This window comes from Pongo pygmaeus, chromosome 7 (assembly GCF_028885625.2).
Source record: "Pongo pygmaeus isolate AG05252 chromosome 7, NHGRI_mPonPyg2-v2.0_pri, whole genome shotgun sequence".
Lineage (NCBI taxonomy): Eukaryota > Metazoa > Chordata > Mammalia > Primates > Hominidae > Pongo > Pongo pygmaeus.
Genome location: NC_072380.2, coordinates 140,827,397 through 140,849,345, shown reverse-complemented (window position 1 = coordinate 140,849,345; position 21,949 = coordinate 140,827,397). Strand labels below are relative to the sequence as shown.

General features: G+C 46.8%; 1 protein-coding gene and 1 non-coding gene across 8 annotated transcripts in view; both read right to left on the bottom strand.

Annotated features, from left to right (window-relative positions):
• LOC129041960 (uncharacterized) overlaps positions 1–21,949 on the bottom strand; it is a 208,282-nt gene that overhangs the window by 100,555 nt on the left and 85,778 nt on the right. For 4 of the 7 annotated variants that reach the window (XR_010127294.1, XR_010127290.1, XR_010127289.1 and 1 more), the window contains one exon: positions 11,204–11,333. The gene's annotated coding sequence lies outside the window, so the exon portion shown is untranslated. Of the gene's footprint in view, positions 1–11,203; positions 11,334–16,271; positions 16,573–17,973; positions 18,094–21,949 lie in introns of all 7 variants that reach the window. The other 3 variants (XR_010127291.1, XR_010127293.1, XR_010127292.1) reach the window with 2 other exon arrangements.
• On the bottom strand, positions 1,228–1,391 carry LOC129043348 (U1 spliceosomal RNA). Its single transcript, XR_008504435.1, has one exon. It is a non-coding gene; the product is annotated as a U1 spliceosomal RNA (small nuclear RNA).

Here is a 21,949-nt window from a genome sequence, read left to right as displayed (position 1 = left end):
TACTGGGCCTACACAAGGACCATAGTCAAAACATTTCTCAACAACTGACTTGCTATGCAACCAGGGAGGTGCCTGACCACTCAGAGCAGGTGCTGGCCTGATCTCCTGGTTCCTTGTTACCTCTGGTGCTTCCAGTTCTACACCAAGCCCTCCTGACTGCCCAGGAGGCCCACATCACTTATTTTTATTGCCTGCCTGGCCTCTGTAGACAATTGAGTTTGGGACACCTGGCTGAGAAGGAAGCCAGGTGGGGGATACTACATGATACGTCAACTCTTTCATCCTCATTCTGTGTGCCTCATGTCCCAGGAAAGCAGGGACATCCCTGATGGGGCTAACCAAGGGGTTCTAGGAGCAGTGTGCAGGGGAAGAGGTTGTATGGAGTGGGAGTGGCATGGGAGGGAAAGGAAAGCAGGAAAGTCTGTCAGTAGGAGGACAGGAGCAGAACAGGACAGTCCAGAAACCAGCAAGGGCACATGAAGCCCAGGGAGAGACACATTCAAAGGCCTGTGAGCATAACACAGTGTCCCGGTTTGCAAACATCTAGGCAGGACACATTTCGGAGTCTCTTTCTACATGCACCTGACTCATCTTGATTTTTGTTGAATGAGACCACGTTGACCATAGGGAAAAGTCCAATGTTCTCAGACAACTGCTCTTGCCCCATGTGAACTTTCCAACATCTCTGTTCATTACCTTCTTTTGTCAATCAATGTGGGCAAAAAGAAAACAAGTTTGCTAAAAGTGGATGGAGGCCGGGCGTGGTGACTCACGTCTGTAACCCCAGCCCTTCTGGAGGCTAAAGTGGGTGGATCACCTGAGGTCAGGAGGTCAAGACCAGCCTGGCCAACATGGTGAAACCCCGTTTCTACTAAAAATACAAAAATTAGCCAGGTGTGGTGGTGTGCACCTATAATCCCAGCTACTCGGGAGGCTGAGGCAGGAGAATCGCTTGAACCTGGGAGAGCGAGGTTGCAGTGTGCCGAGATCACACCAGTGCACTCCAGCTTGGGCAAAAGTGCGAGACTCCATTTCAAAACAAACAAACAAAAAAAATGGGTGAAATGTGGTAATGAATTAGAGTTGGAGACAGCAGTGTGAACTCATAGTTAGCTTAACATAGATAAGACGGATACCTGGAGAAATATTTACACATACGTGCATGCACATGGATGCATACACACACATGTATTTATTTATGTATTTATGTATTTTTAAAATTTTTCACAGGGAAAAGTGCAAATGCAGTCCCCCATTACCACAAATGATGCAGTCAAGTCTCCCACAGTTGGGGGAATCACAGGGGTCAGCACATCGGGAATGCAATGGATAAGCCTCACCCTGGGGTAACTACCTTCGTGATCATGGTATCTCCCCTGCCAGGTAAGTATTCATATATGTGTTAAAAAAAAAATTGTTCTCCTCATCCCCCCTACGCACATATATTTCACTGCTCTGTCAGTTGAGAAGATCTGGAGGAAACAACACCTCAAGCACATCTAGCACCCAGATCTTGGATTCTAAGTCCTTTCTCCAGTAAAATGATAGGGGATCCTTGAAGAAATGGCTGATTCTATAACTGGGGCTGGAAATATACAAGATAAGCCCTAAGCATCTTATAGTGCCAGAAAGTATGGCTGCACCAAAAAAAAAAGAGAGAGAGAGAGGGAAGGAAGGAAGAAAGGAAGGAAGGAAGGAAGGGGAGGAGGAGGAGAGGAAGGAGGAGAGGAAGGAGGAAAGGAGGAAGAAAAGAAGGAAGGAAAAGAAAGGAAGAAAAAGGAAGGAAGGAAGGAGAAAGGAAGGAAGGAAGGGAGAAAGAAAGAAGAAAGAAAGGAGGAAGGGAGGGAAGGAAGGAAGGAAAAAAGGAAGAAAAAGGAAGGAAGGAAGGAGGGAGGGAGGGAGGAAGGAAGGAAAGAAAGAAAAGAAAAGAAAAAAGAAAAGAAAAGAGGGAGGGAGGGAGGGAAGGAAGGAAGAGAGAGAAAGAGAGAGAAAGAAAGAAAGAAAGAAAAGAAAGAAAGACAGACAGACAGACCCATAATAAGAAAGTATGTCAAATGGACACAGGAAGTAACTGAAGAGTTCCCAATAGCCAAGGAAGAAAAACCATGAGCAACAGAATAAAATCATATTGCATTATAACCCAAATAAATTAAAAATTATAAAATAAATACCTGCAAGTCCATACTGATATATAAATAAATAAATAGGAGAGAGGAGTTAAATCTCCCAGGTAGAAAAAGTCTAAATAGTTCATGTAGATCCTCCAGCCGTGGAGAAGGAAGAGCAGGAATGCCCTCTTCTTAGGGGATGGCTATGCACAGTGACTTTCTTCTGAAGAGTTTAATATAAAAAGGGAGTTAAGAAAGAACAAAAACACAAAAGTATCTTTAAAGTGGACAAACCCGACAAACGATACCGCAGCCAGGTAATCAAAGTCAACATCAGTGATCGGTCATGCTGATGGTGCCCACCCTTGATTTCGTAAAAGCAGAACTTTACCTCTGCGGCCTTCCTCCATAATCCCAATCTAATAATAATAAGAATCAGACAACCCTAACAGAGGTACGTTCTATGAAATACCTGACCAGTCGAAACTGGTCATCAAAACTCAAGACTGTCAAGGTCATCACAAACCAGGAGAGTCTGAGAAAGCGGCACAGCCCAGAGCGGCCTAAGAAGACAAGATCACTAAATGTGATGTGGGATCCCAGACGGGATCCTGGACCAGGTAAAAACTAAAATAATGTTTCAACTTCAGTAAATAATAATGTATCAATATTGGTCCATTAATTGTGGCAAACGTGCCACACTAATGCAGAGCGTTAGTAACTGGGGAAACTGGGAGCAGGGTATATGGGAACTTTTTAAACTGTTTTCACAATTCTCCTGTAAATCTAAAACTCTTCTGAAAATAGAGTTTATTCTTTAAAAGTGTCTGGAGGATGTGCACAAGGGTGTGGAAGCAGAGGAGCTACAGGTAAAAAATCATGACACCCGGAATATTTCCTTCAATTTCTGCTCCCCACAGTGACTATCTTACCCTGTTCCCACTAAACTCTGAACAACGTCATCAGCCTGAAAAATGGATTGGCATAAATGTGTAATGTCGAAGCTGGGAGGGACTATGGCGGCCATCCAGGCCCCTGCTTTCAATTACACTTGAGGAAAATCAAATCCAAAGACGGGAAGCGGCCAGGCTCGGTGGCTCACTCCTGTAATCCCAGCACTTTGGAAGGCTGAGGCAGGCGGATCACCTGAGGTCAGGAGTTCGAGACCAGCCTGACCAACATGGAGAAACCCCGTCTCTACTAAAAATACAAAATTAGCCGGACATGGAGGCGCATGCCTGTAATCTCAGCTACTGGGGAGAATCTCTTGACCCAGGGAGGCAGAGGTTGTGGTGAGCCGAGATCACGCCATTGTACTTCAGCCTGGGCAACAAGAGTGAAACTCTGTATCAAAAAAAAAAAAAAAAACCCGGAAGCAAATGACCAGTGAATGTTTCAGTTCAGTGCCCATGGGTAGAGCTGAAATCCTCAGGGTCCTGGAAGAGTGACGGACAGCAATGTCAGCCTGTCCTCAGAACAGCCCACTCTGCAGAGGAAACCGAGGCTCACAAGAGCCAAGAGCCTTCTTCCCAGCCAGAGGGCTGGCAAGCAGCAAAGCAGAGAGCCAGGCTCAGGTCTCCCTTCCGGCTTCACAGAAGCACTACCTCCCTACTACCACTAACCCTCACACCCCCGACCCCTGTCCCCATGGCCAGTCACTTTCCCATTTCCTCCCACAGCAGCAGGGGGCGGTGGCTGAAGACTCAGGTAAGATGCAACTCAGGGAGGATGGCACTTAGATTGGTTTCTCTTTTTTTTTTTTCTTGATTCTGTCTTTATGAAACTTTTCTTTAACCCAACATTGTTTAAATCCCAATCTGATTTCTCGTGAGCTTGAAGCCAGGGTGCCCACGCTCTGCAAAAGAAGAAAAATGCCAATATGAGTCCTTGAGGCTCAGTGTTGTTGTGCAGTCCGTGGACAGGCCAATGTCCTCATTTCAAGGTTTCATTTTTGGAGGAAAAAAAATTCCTCAGGATGCAGGATGCCCTGCATCCCACAATGAGTATACCCCGTTGCAACCAGCTCTGGGAGGGTGACCAAACTAAAAAGGAAACAGTTCTAAGCAGAAGGACACAAATTACCAGCAGAGTCATTATTACTCACAGCAATTCAGGCCCAGGGTCTATGTGGTGCAGGGTTTCTGAAACCCGGCCTATACCTGGGAAGGAGGGAAAGAACAAGAGGCCTAGATGCTGGGTGGAGGTTCTGTGATTTACTTTGTTACAAATTTAAGAATAAAACCTGCTGGATCAGGAGCTTTTCCTAGCTCCTCAAATAAACCTGGATCCCAAGAGGAACAGAAAGGAGAAAGGTGAGTGTGGGAGAGGAACTGGAGGGCAAGCTCGGAGGTCCTTGAGGGAGGGAGGAGAAGGTGTCTGCTTTGGGGAATGACAATAAGAGGTATGTTGGGATGGAGATACCCAAATGTGTAGCACTTATACCGATTTAGCAAATGGTCCTCTCATTAGTAAAAGCTTCTAAACGTTAGCCTTAAGTTTAAAAAAAAAGGACATTTGAAATTATGCAAAGGCCCAGAGCACCAGTATGTGCTTCACATACGTTCCGCAGGAAGATTCCTTCATTTGCAAGCTGGAGTATATTACATAATCATTTCCATTTCCTGGCAGGTTGTGAAGAGTAAATGAGATCATATAATGTAAAGTGCTTGAAACACCATGAATAATACATTTGAGCTATTACTATTTTTACCATGATTACTGGTGGATTAGAAGTAGTCTCTTCATGGCCATCTTGATTACTACTAGCACTAACACGACCATCACCGCAAACACTACTACTACTAGAAGGATAGTACTTTATTAGTGGTGCTTAATAGAATCTATTATAATTCTCAATACTTAGCATATTTCAGGAGGTAAACTGACTGATGGACTGATATAATGCACAATTAAGGAAACGAACAAAGAAATGGATAGATTCCTGTAATGTGCGGGGTGTATCTTAAAAGAAAAGCGGTCCAATAAGTTGCAAAGAGCAAAACCAGGAATCAAGAGCTGTCTCTAGTCCCAGGAGCCGGATGCTGTGAACACAGGAGTGTTCAATAAATACCTAACTGCTGTCTGAGCAAGGAAGGGACAAAGAATGACAACAGTCAATTGGGCTCAGCTTAGATAAACACTCAAAACCAGGATACACACAGAACAGGACAAGAGTGGCTCTTACAGTCACTTGATTCAGGGTCCTTGTTTTAATGATGGGGCTGAGAAGGATCAAAGGGGTCAGCTGGGGCTCAACACTCAAAGGGCAGCTTTGGGCCAAGTCAATCAAACCAGCCTGGTGAGCTGAGATGCACGTTACCCAGTAAATACAGGTATTGGGATAGACTGTGTCTCTGCAGTGTGATGGTTAATTTTGTGTGTCAACTTGACTGGGCCAAAGGATTTCCAGAGAGCTGGTTAAACAGCATTTCTGAGTATGTCCAGATGAGATTATCATTTCAACCAGGAGACTGAGTAAAGCAGATGGTCCTCTCTAACATGGGTTGGGCCTCATTCAGCCCACTGAGGGCCTGAATAGAACAGAAAGGCACAGGAAGGGTGAATTTCATCTCTGCCTGATTGCTTGTGCTGGGACATCGATCTTCTCCTGCCCTTGGCATTCCTGGTCCTCAGGCCTTCGAATCTAGACTGGAATCTACACTACAGGTTCTCCAGCCCTCTGCCCTTTGTGATACAACAGGTTTCCTAGGTCTCCAGCTTGCAGGTGGCAAACCACAGGACCCCTCTGGGTCCATAATTGCATGAGCCAATACCTTATAATAAATAAATCTCCTAGATATAGATATAAATATCAAGGTAGATATCGATATAGACATGGATACGCATCTATCTTCATGTTCTATTTGTCTTGTTTCTCTATAAAACCCTGACTAATACATCTGTATATTTTAAAGACTTTAAAGAAGGACAAAGCTCTTTTTTATCCACTCTGTTGACTCCTCATAGACTATCTCAGCACCTGACTCATAACAGGAAAGTGGACAAGGGCAGACAGGACAGGAGAGAATGGCTACCTCCTGCCAGTCACCACCACAAAAGGTGCTGGGGAGGTGGGTTCAGTGACACCCAAGGCTCTGCTCCCAGGGAAAGTTGGAGAGACCGTGTTCCCAGGCGAGATCCCAAACACAGCCCCCTATCAGCAGATCCCTTCCCACAAAAGGCACTGTAGAGAGAAAGATCCTCATCTTCAGAAGAAACAGAGCTGAAGGAGAGGGCTAGGAGTGGGCAGAGGACAATGGTGGAGAAGGAGAGATGGATGGAGAGGGGCTGAGGAGCAGCACAAGTGAGTACAGAGAATGTGCCGGGAGAACAGGTGGGCACAGAGCAGGTGTAAGGGATTCGGAAGACTCATGTCCTGATTTGGGAGCCACCATCCATGAGCAGGGTAGGATCTCAAGCAATGCAATTGCTCCAAGCCTCCAGTCCCTTCATCTGTGAAATTCTGGGATCCATGAAGCTGGCTTCACTCCCTGTGATTTCCTTCAGAGAAAGCACAGCGGCTTTTCTCGTTTATTTCAGGCACCCTGCACAGTGGCACAGTGCAGGTTCTCATTCGATATTTGTGCAATACAAGAAAGGAGAAAGGATGAGGAATCACTTTATAAACTGTAAAGTCCTGGGGAGATGACAGGGCTGCCTTTGTTTCTTAAGGCAGACTGGGGAGCTTCTGAAAGGGGAATACTTTCTTCCTCACTTTGCCTTTCCAGCCCCAAGTCAGTGTCCTGAATTCAGTCAACCCAAGAAAACGTTCTCCAAGCATGTCCTATGTGCTGTAAAAATGCCAAAAGCTGGAAGCAGACAGAGAACAAGACCCAGACCCTGCAATCCAGGGGAGAAGAGCTGATGTTCAGGAAAGTGAAATGCTGCTTCTGGAGACAGAATAAATCCCCCCAGAGAAAGGATAAGAATTGATAATTCCAAAGTCCAGCCTTTCCTCAAAACCATAATGATAATCATCACCCATAGTAACAGCTACAGTGGGTGGTCACCTGTGTGGCCGGCTGCTAGATGAGCTGGACTGAAAGAGACTCAGAAATGCTTTCGTTTTCAGGTGGTGGCACAGCCACTGCTCCCCGCCTGGGCCTAGTGCATTGCAGACATCACAGAGGAAGCTCCGTGTCTGTGGGTGTGACGGTGTATGATCAGTGAAAGATGTTATCAGAAGAAAAAAAATTAGGCACATTTTCCCCTAGACTTACTAATCCTTCCTCTGCAATTACCCTCATGTTTTGACATTAATTGAACTCTGTCTTTATTACTAAAAATAAACTCCAGAGCAATTGCAATGCACCAAAAACCTCAATATGAAACCACAAGAAAAAGTAATAGAGAAATGGGCCAATACCAGAGGTGTTTTGAGAAGATGTTTCTGTTTCAAGTGTAGAGTTCCGAGTGGGCCAGGAGTTCTTTAAAATCCTGTGGACACCAAGTACAGGAAGCAATCTTTACACACATACCTTGTGGTGAAAGACTGGTGCTGGCTTGAATCCTTTGACAGGGAAGCGGGAGCCTGCTGATGCAGTGTCAGCAAAGGCCAGGAGCCCAGCACGGCCAGTGTGGCAGTATCAGGCAGGGAGCCAGCAGATGACAGCAGGGGGAGGCAAGGCCGGAAGAGGAGTCCAAAAGAGCAAAGTGAGGGTCTAAAGGGAAGAAGCCCATCCTGTCTGCACATCCAGGGAGCGGGGACAGGGGTGAGCAAGAATGACACTGAGAGGGTCAGGAGCTAGACAGGTCAGGAGCTGGAAGGAGAAACAAACAGGCTCCTGTTCATTGCCCATTTCCTCGGGCAAGGTTCCGTCATCCTCACAACCAGACCAAGTGGCTTCTGGTCCATGATGTGGCTGGGAAAATTGAAGTCTGGCTGGGTGTGTGGTGTGCGCCTGTAGTACTAGCTACTCAGGAGGCTGAGGTGGGAGGATTGCTTAAGCCCAGGAATTGGAGGCCAGCCTGGGTCACATAGCTAAGACCCTGTCTTTAAAAAAATAAAAGAAAAAAATTTTTATGTGTGTTTTGAGACAGAGTCTTGCTCTGTCACCCAGGCTGGAGTGCAGTGGCACAGTCTTGGCTAACTACAACTCTGCCTCCCAGTTTCAAGTGACTCTTGTGCCTAAGCCTCCCAAGTAGCTGGGATTACAGGCGTGTGCCACCATGCCCAGCTAATCTGTATATTTTTAATAGAGACAGGGTTTCACCATGTTGGCCAGGCTGGTCTCGAACTCCTGGCCTCAAGTGATCTACCCACCTCAGCCTCCCAAAATGCTGGAATTATAGGCGTGAGCCACTGTGCCTGTTGAGAAATTTTTTTCCTTTTTTTTTTTTTTTTTTTAAAAGAAAGAGAGAAGTTTGAAAAGCTGTAAAAGACTTGCCCAGAGTCAAATGGGCAGTGGGAGGTGGAGCCTGGGGTAGACCCTAAGTGTCTGACTCCGTGTTCCTGGTGCCTTTGCTGCACGGCAGGCAACAGTCCCGACCCATGGGTGGGAAAGGTGAGGATGCCCTCCTATTGGTGTGCGTCCCAGCCAGGCTGATTTCTAGGCAGGTACAGACAGGCAGGCTCCCAGTGTGAGAACTGCCTTTAGGACAAGTAGAACTGCACACATAGATGCAAATGCCTGGGCCTTTCTTCAGGTTCTGTCATAGAACAGACTCCCTGAGGCCGTGCTCAGGACTGCAGGACTCGGAAACCCAGCACTTGCCCCTGCTCTGCCTTTCTGCTCCCAGCAGCTGAATTCTAGGGAAATGTCTCTCCGTCACCCCACCCCGAGACAGACCTGCCAAGCTTCTGGCTTTCAGATTCTCTGCCACATGACTGAGGTCCCATCAGCCCTTTTCCCCAATATGAGAATAGCTTGTTCCAGCCCTCCAGGTGCAACAGGGCATGGGGATCAGCTGGAAAGGCTGCTGCCCCTGTATGCTCTCCTGCTCCCTAAGCCTGCCTCAGAAGCATGGGCTCCCAAGCCATAATTCAGTGACAGTCCCTGAGGGTCAAAAAGAGCTACGAGGCCGAGGCGGGTGGATCACGAGGTCAGGAGATCGAGACTGTCCTGGCTAACATGGTGAAACCCCGTCTCTAATAAAAATACAAAAAAATTAGCCGGGCGTGGTGGCGGGTGCCTGTAGTCCCAGCTACTCAGGAGGCTGAGGCAGGAGAATGGTGTGAACCCGGGAGGTGGAGCTTACAGTGAGCCGAGATTGCGCCACTGCACTCTAGCCTGGGTGACAGAGCAAGACTCTGTCTCAAAAAAAAAAAAAAAAAAAGAGCTACGTAGGGCTCCCAAGGAAGGCTTGTCGGCTGTAGACATACATTGCAGTAGCAGAAGTGAGAAATTCAACAATGAAACGAAAATGAATGCATAATATGAATGCACAAAGGTGCTGAGCTCTGAACAATGGAAAGGATTTTTAATTGCTAAACAGCAGCTCAGCTCCCAGTATGCTTTATTCACAAGCATCTTTCAAGAGTCACAAGAGGCAGCACCTGCTCCAGGAAGCCTCCCGGCATGGAGAAAGTCCCCTCCACCATCCTTACAGACACCTAGGGAGTATGGAATATCCTATGTGTGCCAGTATCCCCACCTTGACTGAAGGGCAAGGCCTCATGCTCTTCACCTCTGCATGCCACAGGAATGCTGACTATCACAGCAGATTTGAAATGCAAATGCACTTTTGAAAATTTAAGGCACAATACAAAAGATGACATATGTAGCACAACAGGAGTACAATCCTCTGCTATGCTTTCAGTTCTGACTTCTCTGTCTTCTCACCAGTCCACACCTTCTCACCCACCTTTCCACCCTTGCATAGCTTTCAAATTCATGATAGGAATCATGTCAGTTTCCTTTTCATCATGTCATTTATTCTTTCCAACATCTTACTTAAAAAAAAAAATTGCAGCTGACCTCATTCTTTCCTCTGAACCTTTAAAAACTTTCTTCTTTTGGTTATTTCTCTATCTCTTTTTCTCCTCCTTTCAATTACTCATTCGTTTGTTATTTCACCCTCGGTCGGGCACTATGCCAGATCCTGTGATGTGTAAGACAGTCCTTGCTCTAAGCAATTTCACCAGCAATATGGGGAATGGGCAGGGGAAGGGGCAAGGGACATTTCAACCCAGTGCAGTAGCCATGGTATAATGGAGCCATGTCTTCACTAGCCTGCTGCCATCCAGGGGAGGGGGGAATCAACTCTGCTTTGGGTAAGGGGCTGGGCACAACTGGGAAGGTGATTCTCGGCTGTTTCCCAGGCTGACTTGGTGATAGGTGAAAGGCTGGGGGACAGCAAATGAAAGACTTCAAAATAGCCTGGTACATGGAAGGAATTCTAAATGGTGTAATTGATGAATAATTTGCAAAAACTCTCTTCCATTTTGGAGCATTTCTTCCTCAGTGCAAGGCAGCCTGCTAAGCTGTTTTGCTCCAATATCAACACAAACAACATCTTCATGAGGTAGGCACTAATACCATCCCTATTTTACTAATGAGTAGACCAAGGCTTTGAGAGGCTGAGTGACTTGTCCAAAGTGAGGCAAGTAGCAAAACCAAGAAAACCCAAGTCTACCTGACTCGCTCGGTCTTAATCTCTAACCCTTTACCTCCTGCACCCTTAGCCTTAGTGTGGAAGGAGCATGGAATTCAAGGAGGTGAAAGGAGGAAGCACGGATTGGCTGGGAAAGGAGGAAGAGCTCACGTTCTGGATGTCCCAAAGGTGTTTCAATCTAATTATATAACTCTCACCCCACCTTTTCCTCTTTTCCCCAAGGCTGTCTCCACATGTTTTCACAAGACAGCTGGAGCATCCTGCACCTTCTGCTACAAGTGGGGCATTCACTAGGAGACGGTGGGCTCCTCCCTCCACTAGGGACAGCGGGAGAGCTTCCTAGGCACAATGAATAAGTGGACTAGACTCTGAGAACCAGGTCGGGGAGAGGTTATGGGGAGCCAGCTTCCCGAACACATTGGAGCGGCACAGGAAGACACACTGAGAAGTCAAGAACCACAACCCAAGTTGTGCTGCAGGAGATCGTCAACTCCAAAAGCTGTTTTTGGTTTCACAAGGATCAGGAGGATAAAGTCCCTTACCTTAATTCTCCAATCTCAAAATACTCCAGCTTTAGGTCACGTAAGGACAGTTCTCAAGTCCGTCCAGAGTGCTGAAAGGATATGTATTTTTTCAGATTGACAGTGCCTAAATCCCAGGTGTAACAGGATTCTAGAAACACACACAAAAAGGGTACATATTAATATCAATGTTTACCTTGAATAGATTTGGTAATGAGATGTTTCATTCATTTAAAAGATAAGGACTGCACATTTACTATGCATTGAATGAGGAGCACAAGAAGAGAAGACATTTAATGAGCAATGCTTATGTGTCAAGCACTGTGTTAGGCATTTTATATACATTAAACTGTTTAATCCTATGAGATAGGTTTTGATATCCCCCATTTCTGAAGTCACACAGGCAGCCAGGGCAGAAGTGATGGTTGGGTCTTTCTAACTCATAAGCCCCCACCCATTAATCATGTTTCCCTCCCCTACTAGAGCATTTTCATTCATCTTCTTCCAAGAACATTAGGTAGAGAGGAATAAGAAACACACCCAATAACCCCATTCTGAGAATAGCCTGTACCTGGGTGCCCAGCCCATTTCATACACAGTGGGGATCATGTGAGCCATGGAGGCTGCATCAGATTAATTTTGTTGTAAGTTTTATCTGACCCCAACACTGTCATCTGGTAACATGTGTTCAGTGGACATCATGCATTATTCAGGAAACAAAAAAATGTAGCCTCACTAGAGATTCTTATCTTAACTGATCATCAAGATGGCTAGATGAGGTGGTCAAAAGGGGTGGGACAGTGTGGAGAATGAGGCCCAGGGGCCACCCTTCTACGTTATCCTAAAGCAGCGCCTGGTACTTAGCCTGGGGATCCAGGCACTGACCTTCTCTCCTGTCCTTCAAAGAACTGTGATGCTCCGGCATGGCCCCCACAGAAAACCTCCTTCGTACATTTACAGTACGGTGCCCTTTTCCCTTTTCAGGCCCCCCCTCCCATCCTCACTGGCAGCCAAATCATGAATGAGATGAAGCTTGGTCAGCACAAACTCAGAATAAAGAACCCTGAAAAGTTCTGAAGGGGAATTTGCTCTCAACTCTGGAATAGCTGGTGAAACATCCTTGCCCCACAGGCAAGAACAGTGGGCAGATGGCTTGTATTCCCCACTTTGATTTCCTCATCTCTCCCCAAGGAACAACTTGGCCATAATTGTCTTCTCTGAGGCACTCTGGTTGTCATATTCCTTCCTTAGATGTGTTGGTATCACGGACAGATCTGCAATCGTTCTGCAAGCCTCAGAGTCCTCGCCTCCTCCTATTCAGTGCTGGCTTAACGCATCCTGCACCCAAGAGCCCAGTTCCCAGCAGCACAGAGTGAATTCCCCCTTACTCTGAAAAGTCCCCTTGACTGGCTAGGCAAGCAGAAAGATGCTGTCCTCAGCTCCTCTGGGCTCCCCAGTGAGCAGCCTCCCACACGTCTCAGGCATTGTGACTGGGAAAGCACTTTTAGCCTTATTGTCAAAATGTATTTGCTTCGTTACCCAAAAAGGGCAGAGGCACAGCCTCCTGGTTGACGGTGGGCTCTTCTCAGGCTTCCTGGGTTGGCATCCCAGTTCTACTACTTAAAGAGGCTTTTTAGGACCCTGAACAAGTACTCAAACTTGAGCTCTCTGAGCCTCAGTTTCTCATCTTCGAGGCTTGTTCCTGGTGTTAAGTGAGAATCTTTGCAGAGTTTAGCACTTGTCTCTGGATATTATAAGCCCATAGAAATGTCAGCTTTTATTAGCACCACTTAGGCAAATGCGAGAGACTTAACTTCTTCCTCTCCTCCCAGGAGGAAATGAAAAGGCCTCCCCTCTTTCTATTTCACCACAGTGACTTAGTGTAGGGGCTCAGCACATGGGGCCAAGGGAACAAATGAAGGCAATGAGATTGGGCCAAAGCCTGGGGCTTCAGTCAAAGGTTGTCAGCTCCAAGCCTGGCTGTAACCCTCCCTTTCCAGTGTACTCATCTGTGAAAAAGAGTGGATTCAAACACTACCCGTCTGCCAGGTGCGCTGACAGGATTAAATGAGACAGTGCGCAAAAGAGGCACTCTGTAAACTACCAGGGAAATCCAGCTAATTATAACAACAGCACCTTTACTAGCAAATTCTGTAGAGGACATTTCACTAAGGACTGTCCTCCTGGGACCTCACTGAACACACACAGAGTCCCCAATAAATCAGGAGACAGGCATAACCTTTCTTCCCATCTTACAGATGTGGAAACTAAAGTTCAGAGGAGCTAAGGAGTCTGCCTGACACCAAGAGACAAATCCACCAATACAGGGCTGAAGTGTTGGTTTGCAAGCTGATGTCCTGTCCCCTCCTCCTTGTAAGGGTCTGGGGAGAGGGGGTTGCAATAACCCAGCACGTTGGCTCCTGCAGAAAAAAGAACCTCTTTCCAAGGCAGCCAAACTGATTAATGTTTTTAATTAATGTTTTTAGCCACACACACAAAGCAATGTTCCATGGAAATTAAAGAAATTAAAATTTCTAAGCTTCTCCCAGGAGCTGCCAAGAATCCTGGGCAGGTCAGGGTGTTTAGAGCCCGGTGCAAAGCAGAAGATCATAGCCCTACCTCAAAACACTGAACCTGCTCAGCAGGGGGTCGCTTCCCACCCACAGAGTGACAGTCCACAAGGAGAGAGCTTGCTCAGAAATATGCCAATGCCAATAATTGGTGGGAGAAGCAGGGAGTGAAGAGGAAGGTCTGATGGGAGGTGCTAGAGCTTGGGACTGAAGGGTCAGGTGGCTGCCCCCAGACCCTCTGGCTATCCTCCCACCTAACACAGTTCTCAAGGATGGGATATCCACCTGCTGTGTGGTTGACTGAGGTACCTGCACCTGATGCGGCCAAGCAAGCCATGGGCTTTCTAAGGACACTGACAACACTTCCCTGATGTTGCCTGGGACCGCAGAAGGTCATGCTGGGCCCAGTGCTGTGCTTTGACGTCTGAGGAGCCTGAGTGCCAAGGACAGACTGACTCAGGACCTCCGAGGCTCCCAGGAGGTTCGGGGCAGAGGTGTGCTCTGTGTTAACATCTGTTCTCCTCTCTGCCAGCAGAATATCAAGCATGCCACAGTTTCAGATCATCCATTCCTCTCCACAGGCTGAGAGGCAGGGCCGTATTGTCTTCCTTCTCCAATCAGAAGGTGAATTGCACAAGGGCTAGGTAACCTGAACAAGGAGAGGCAGTCCTACATGTAAGGCAGGTCTCTGTTGGAAAGATGGAGAGACCCAGGGTATAACACACAACATTGACTAATCACCATCTCTGCTACCAGCAAGGTGGCTCATCCTGCACGGCTGCTGGCCTTGGATGCCACCAGAACGTGGCCCAGGCAGTGGGGCCAACTGGGTGGGCAGATGGCAGCCAGGACCAGCCACCAAGGGCTGGGGTAGGAGCCCTTGGCCACTTGGCAGGAGACAGTGAACAAGCTTCGAAATGAGCAACAGCACTTGGGTTCATGATGCGGAAATCATCAAAACGCCATTGTTCACTGCAAATAGATCACGGAGGTAGACTATGGTACCTGCAGGAGCTGTAGATGGCAGAGAGTGGAGCAGTTTCCCCTGGGAAGCTCCTGAGTGCAAGCTCCAGCTTTGGGATATGTTCTTTCCCTCTGGAGAAGGCCCCAGAAAAGGACACAGAAACAGATACTGCTTCTCACAGGGAGTCAGCAGAGCCTGGCCCCCACGCTTGTTAGATTCTATCAAATCCAGCAAGCCGACCATGGGGTGCGGGGCAGGGTGGGAAGTACATAGTCTGTCCAGCTCTGAGCCGATCCCCACTAGTTAGGAGCTGTGTCAACATGGGAAGTCAGCCTAGCTTCTCTGGTCTTCATCTGTAAATCGAGGATTAAAAAAAAAAAAAAGCAGCTACTCAGCCGGGCACAGTGGCTCACGCCTGTAATCCCAGCTCTTTGGGAGGCTTAGGCAGGAGGATCGTTTGAGGCCAGAAGATCAAAACCAGCCTGGAAGGCTGGGCGCGGTGGCTCACGCCTGTAATCCCAACACTTTGGGAGGCCGAGAGGGGAGGATCATGAGGTCAGGAGTTCAAAACCAGCCTGGCCAAGATGGTGAAACACTGTCTCTGCTAAAACTACAAAAATTAGCCAGGGGCAGTGGCAGGCACCTATAATCCCAGCTACTCGGGAGGCTGAGGCAAGAGAATCAGTTGAAGCTGGGTGGCAGAGGTTACAGTTGGGCGACAGAGTGAGAATCTGTCAGAAAGAAAGAAAGAGAAAGAAAGAAAGAGAGAAAGACAGAGAGAGAGAAAGAAAGAAAGGAAGGAAGGAGAAAGAAAGAAAGAAGGAAAGAAAAGGAAGGAAGGAAGGAGGAAGGAAGGGGAAAGAAAGAAAAAGAAAAGAAAGAAAGAAAGAAAGAAAAAGAGAAAGAAAGGAAGGAAGGAAGGAAGGAAGGAAGAAATCAGCCTGGCCAACATGGCGAGACCTGCGTCTCCACTAAAAATACAAAAATTAGCTGGGCATGATGGCACATGCCTGTAATCCCAACTGCCTGGGTGGCTGAGGCAGGAGAATTGCTTGAACCTGGGAGGCAGAGGTTGCAGTGAGCTGAGATTGTACCACAGCACTCCAGCCTGGGCGACAGAGCAAAACTCTGTCTCAAAACAACAACAACATAAAACAGCTACTCCTGGACTGGGGTGGGGTGAATGCGAGTATTGTGCTGCAGTATCTGCAGAGTGCTTAACACAACCTCTGGCTCAGAGTGGGTGCTTGATAAACACTTTGTTATTCTCAGGGTCTAATTGTTGTCCTTATTCCTGTTGCCTGGTAGGCAAATTAGGTTTCAGCACAGATAGTCTGGATTTGAATCCTAGCTCTGCCACTTGCTGAGAATGTGACCATTGAAAAACCACTCGACTTCCCGAAGCCTCCATTTTCTTATCTACAGAAATGTGGATGTGACCACCAGCCATGGGGGACCACTGAGGATTACAGAATTAAAGCAAGTGGTGCAGTATGAGCTTTCAAAAATAACAGTCTCAACCCAAACTGAGGAGTGTTTCTACAAAACAACTTACCTGGACTCTTCAAAAATGTCAAAGTCGTCCAGGTGCAGTGACTCTCACCTGTAATCCCAGCACGTTGAAAGGCCAAAGTGGGTGCATCACTTGAGGTCAGGAGTTCGAGACCAACCTGGCCAACATGGTGAAACCCCGTCTCTACTAAAAATACAAAACTTAGCCAGGCTTTGTGGCACACGCCTGTAATACCAGCTACTCGGGAGGCTGAGGCAGGAGAATCACTTGAACCCAGAAGATGGAGGTTGCAGTGACCTGGGATCATACCACTGTACTCCAGCCTGGACCACAGAGTGAGACTCTATTTAAAAAAAAAAAATCAAAGTCAAGTATGACTGGGGAACATGAGACACAGCCACTAAATGCAATAATGACCTGTAATTGGGGAAAAAAATGTCAAAAAGGACATTATTGGGACTACTGATCAAATTTTGTGTGGCCTGAGGATTAGATAATACAATTGCAGCAATGCTAAATTTCCTGAGTTTAATAATTACACAGTCGTTGTGTAAAAGAATGTCGTTATCCTTGGGAAGCACACACTGAATATTTAGGGATGAAAGGGCATGTCTACAACTTACTCAAATGGATCAGGAAAAAATAGCGTATTTGGTGGTGGGGTGGAGTGTGAGTTAACAACTGATGATCTGGGTGTGCAGTAGTTCTTCATATCTTCATAATTTTTTTCTACGAGTTTGAAATTATCATAAAATAAATAACGACTACAAGCTACAGAACAGGAGGGCGAGAATCACCCTGAAGAGCCTGGAGTATTAACTGTCCATGCAAGCAAGAAATCAAAGCCTTTCTCAGAAAAACCCATGTCACCTTAATTATAAATGTTAGGATTTATTACGTAGAAAACTACAAAGGGTAAGGCTGAAATTTCATTTGAACCACCACCTCCGTCCAAGAAGAAGAAAGAAAAATGGATGGCTACTCCTGTTCCTACAGCCCACGGCCAGGCTGACAGGGCCATCAGGGAACAATTAGGCCACATCGGAGCCATCCAGCAGCCTGGCGCATAGATGAGCTGGGATTTGACCCCAGGCTGCCTCAACAGGAGGCCAGAGGGAGGCAGGTACTCCAAGTCAAGCAGCAGCCATTCCCAAGATCAGCCCTTCCTCTGAAGCCGAGGCCCCACGCACTGTAAGGCTGAGCCTTTAATACGACTGCAAACTGCAGGGGGAGCCCAGACCCGTGTCTCCCTGCCCTGTGTACTCCCACCACACTGCTCCCACCACTGTGCACAACAGGTGCTCAACACTCGTCTGTAGATGTACTCATGGACACACATCTTCTTTTCAATAATGCACAGACTCTTTCAGGAAGAAGGAGCAAGAAATCTGCAACAACTGTGTCCCAGGGAGGAGAAACAGGGGTCTGGGGACATGAGGGTTGGCAGTCTTCATTGGAAAACTTTGTATACCTTTTGGATTTTGTGTCTTGTAAATGCTTTACTTATTCCAAAAGTTTTGTTTTGTTTTTCTTAATTCTTTTAATTGATTCATTTATTTTATTATTTATTTATTTTTGTAGAGGCAGAGTCTCACTGTGTTGCCCAGGCTGGTCTGGAACTCTTGAGCTCAAGCCATCCTCCCTCCCCTGCCTCCCAAAGTGCTGAGATCACAGGCGTGAGCCACTGCACCCAGTCATTTTGTTTTTTTAATACAAAAGGAAAAAAAGAAATTGACAAAGTTACCTGTGAGGCTGCCATGAGTGCGAAGTCGTGAGTAATCCCATGCTACTTAATGCTGAGTCCCTGGCACACAGCTGTTGCTCACTGTGCTACACATCCTCTTGTTTTCAGAGGGTGAAGAGACTAGAATGATTAAAGACTCAGAGTCAGCAGCATCGCTGATTTTACTGGAGAGTGTTTAGATTTGATCACCAAAAGTCCAGTCCTTATGTTTCTGAAACTCTAGAGCTGCTATTAAAACAAGGTAGGAAAGCCATCCTCAAGTAATCCTAACATCGTTATCCAACTCCAATAGATGCCAGGAACTGTGAAGATGTTTTCATCTCTACAACAACCCAAGAAGGTGAGTAGGTGCTCATATCATCCCCGTCTTACATTTCAAGAAACCAGGTCACAGAATGGTCACAAAAGGCACCCAAGACCTCTGCAGAGGGAGAAGCCTGGTAGGTGAAGAAAGGAAGTCTAGCACCAGAGATTGGGCTTCTAAAGTCTATACATCTCCCTTGAAGGGAATGTGAGGACCACCACTGTCCCAGGAAAAAAGGATTTTGACTCAGAGAACCCTGGGTTCCAAGCCAAGCTCCCTCCAAAAGCCGCAGGTGTGGTCAGACAGCCTTTGGTGGCACCACCTCCTGGGAGGACTGAAGAAGATAATATGTGAGGAAATGCTTTGGAAACTGTAAAGTGCCATGCAAATCTCACCGTAGAAACAGAGGATGCAGTCGGGGCATGGGAAGGAAGGAGGCATCTGGAAGTTCAACCTTACCAGGAGGTTTTCCCTGAGCCATTAGAAGTATTTCCACTCCTAGTCTTCTACCTCAAACTTTCCTTTTTGTACTACACTTACATTCAACTTTCCCTCAAAAACATCCTCCCACTTCAGAGGTGTTAAGTTATTAAGTCAGCCCTAAATGTAAACAGTTTTCATTTCTCTAACCCCAAAAACCTCTCTTCCCGCCAGCATGCTTTGGTCTTGTCACCCAGAAGATCAAAGCCATTGTTTTCTGTAAAAGCGTTCTGATCACTTGGATGACTTGTGCAGATAAACACCACCCACCACATGCCAGGCTGTACAGCACCTTCCTGGTGCCCTGTCAGGAGGTGAACAGGCCAGGAAAAAATGCTGAACTCTACTGGCAAATGCTTTGCACATGGTCACATGCCCTGCACCTCTCTCCAAGCTCTTTGGGTAGCCTTGGCCAGTCCCTTCCCCACAAGGGCCCTCTTGCAGAGGAAGGAGGTTGGACCAAGCAATCTCTAGTTCTCCTTGAGATCTAAAATTCACTGATTCCATCTCATCCTCCCTGCTCAGAACTTCCTGAAATAAAATAGTTCATTTACAAACACACACACACACACACACACACAGAAGCTAAGTAACTGCGTATAAGCTGGGCTCTAAGCCTGGGTGCGGTAGCTCACGTCTGTAATCCCAGCACTTTGAGAGGACAAGGCAGTGGATCTCTTGAGGTCTGAAGTTCAAGACCAGCCTGGCCAACATGGTGAAACCCCATCTCTACTAAAAATACAAAAATTAGCTGGGTGTTGTGGTGGATGCCTGTAATCCCACCTACTCAAGAGGCTGAGGCAAGGAATCACTTGAACCCAGGGGGTAAAAACTGCAGTGAAGTGAGATTGCACCACTGCACTATATCCTGGGCAACGGAGCGAGACTCTGTCTCAAACAAAAAAAAAAAAAAAAAAGAAGCTGTAGTTTTTGGTGACTCACAGAGGAGAAAATATATTTTTCCACTTAGCTCAAAAGAATGGTTCCTCCATTCTTCAATTACTCAACTGATGTAATGATGTAAAGTCACCAAGCCAATGGGGCACCTGGGGAAGTTCCAGGCTCCTGGGAGTTCAAACGTCAATGAAGGTAAGTGAAGCAGGGAATTTCCCATGGTGGACAGGTGCACCCAGAGGTGAGCTGCCACAGAGAGTCCCCTCCCTGAGAAAACATCCCATATCCATTCAACTCTCCAGCTCAATAAGCCACCTTCTAGGGAACCCAGGAAACACTGAGCCCAATGCTGGCCCAGAGCCCATCGTCCAGGAAGTCACGCCCCCAGTATGAAGGTTGCCTCTTCCAGGAAGTCAATATTGAGCCACCGCTCAGCCCAAACCCCCTAGACTATAACCTCCATAAGGGTAGCAATCGTGCCTGGCATGTCATAGGAACATAATAGATCATAAATATTTGCTAAATGAATTACTCACAGTGCTTCTGTAAAGCTTAGGTAATTCCATTCCCCAAAATACTGGGTGCTTTTATGTACTAGATACTGGTGATAAAATGGTAAGCAAAGCAGATATTTGGCCAGGCACAGTGGTTCACACCTATAATCCCAGCACTTCAGGAGGTCGAGGCAGGAGGATCACTTGATGCCAGGAGTTCAAGACCAGCCTGGGGAGCACAGTGAGACCCCATCTCTACAAAAATATTTTAAAAATTAGCCGGATGCTGTGGTATGGACCTGTAGGTCTAACTACTTGGGAGGCTGAAGTGGAAGGATCGCTTGAGCCCAGGAGGTCGAAGCTGTAGTGGGCTATGATCATGCCAATGCACTCCAACCTGGGTGACAGAGCAAGACCCTTTCACTAAAAACAAATCACCATCACAACAAAAAAACAAAGCAGATGTTTCTCCATCCAGGCTTCTCTAAAGCAGTTACTAAAGTGCTGGCAGATGACCATCAGCTCTCAGCCCTCTCTGGGAACTGCCTTGGCTGAATACAATCACCTTGTTCAAGATTAGGCATCCTTTGGGTGGTGGGGTCGAGGGGCACATGAAATGACTGATCAATCCTCACCTCAATTCAGGACAATTCTGAAGGATCAGTCTAGCTCCTAGGCTCCTCTGGCATTGGCCTTTGTTGGGACATTGTTACAGCTCCACTTCTCCCTCTGCCCAACTATGGTTTCTTCTCCTTCAGTTTCACAGCTGTTGATCCCAAAGGAATCCCATAATAAACATCCTACTTGCTAATCTACATCTTAGCGTCTGTTTCCTAGAGAACACAGCCCGCATCGTGAAGGTTTATATGACAGATGCTCAGGCCTTGTGCCACCAAGATGAAGGTTCCAGGACCAGAAGGGCAAACATATCATAGCAAATGGGAGCTACTTTGTGGGAACACCTTGCTGACAAGGATGCAAAGCCTGGACTCAAGGCTGGCATCAACGAGCAAGGGTAGTGAGCAGTGTGCAAACACTCGTGACCGTTTGAATGCGTGGATGAATCCCAGCTCATTGAGTTAGACACCCATTTTCTTCAACTTTGTTCACCTACCACCTAACATAAAAAAGGAGTTTGGTAAAACTTCTGTTGGGTGATTAGATGATGACTAGATGGACAAATAGATAGACGAACTTACACATTTGGTTGAGTTTATTGTTAGACAATAAATGAAAGACGATTATTTGGTACAGGTTAAATTGTGTCATTTGTGTAAAGTATTAATCACAATGTCCAAATAACAATAATGCTAAAAATGGCAACTGCCAAGGCGGAAGGGTCACTTGAGGCCAGGAGTTTGAGATCAGCCTGGGCAACATAGTGAGACTTACAAACACACATACACACACAGACACACACATAAATAAATTAGCAAGGCAGCTTAAGTCTAGGAGTTCAAGAATACACTGAGTTATGTTTGTGCCACTGCACTCCAGCCTAGGCAACAGAGCAAAACCTTGCCTCTAAAAAAATTATAATAATAATGGTCCGGGTGCGGTGACTCACACCTGTAATCCCAGCACTTTGGGAGGCTAAAGAGGGCAGATCACCTGTTTTCACGAGTTCTAGACCAGCCTGGACAATATGGTGAAACCCCATTTCTACTAAAACCACAAAAAATTAGCCAGGCGTGGTGGCACGTGCCTGTAATCCCAGCTACTCAAGAGGCTGAGGCAGGAGAATCACTGGAACCCAGGAGGCAGAAGTTGTAGTGAGCTGAGATTGTGCCGCCTCTGCACTCCA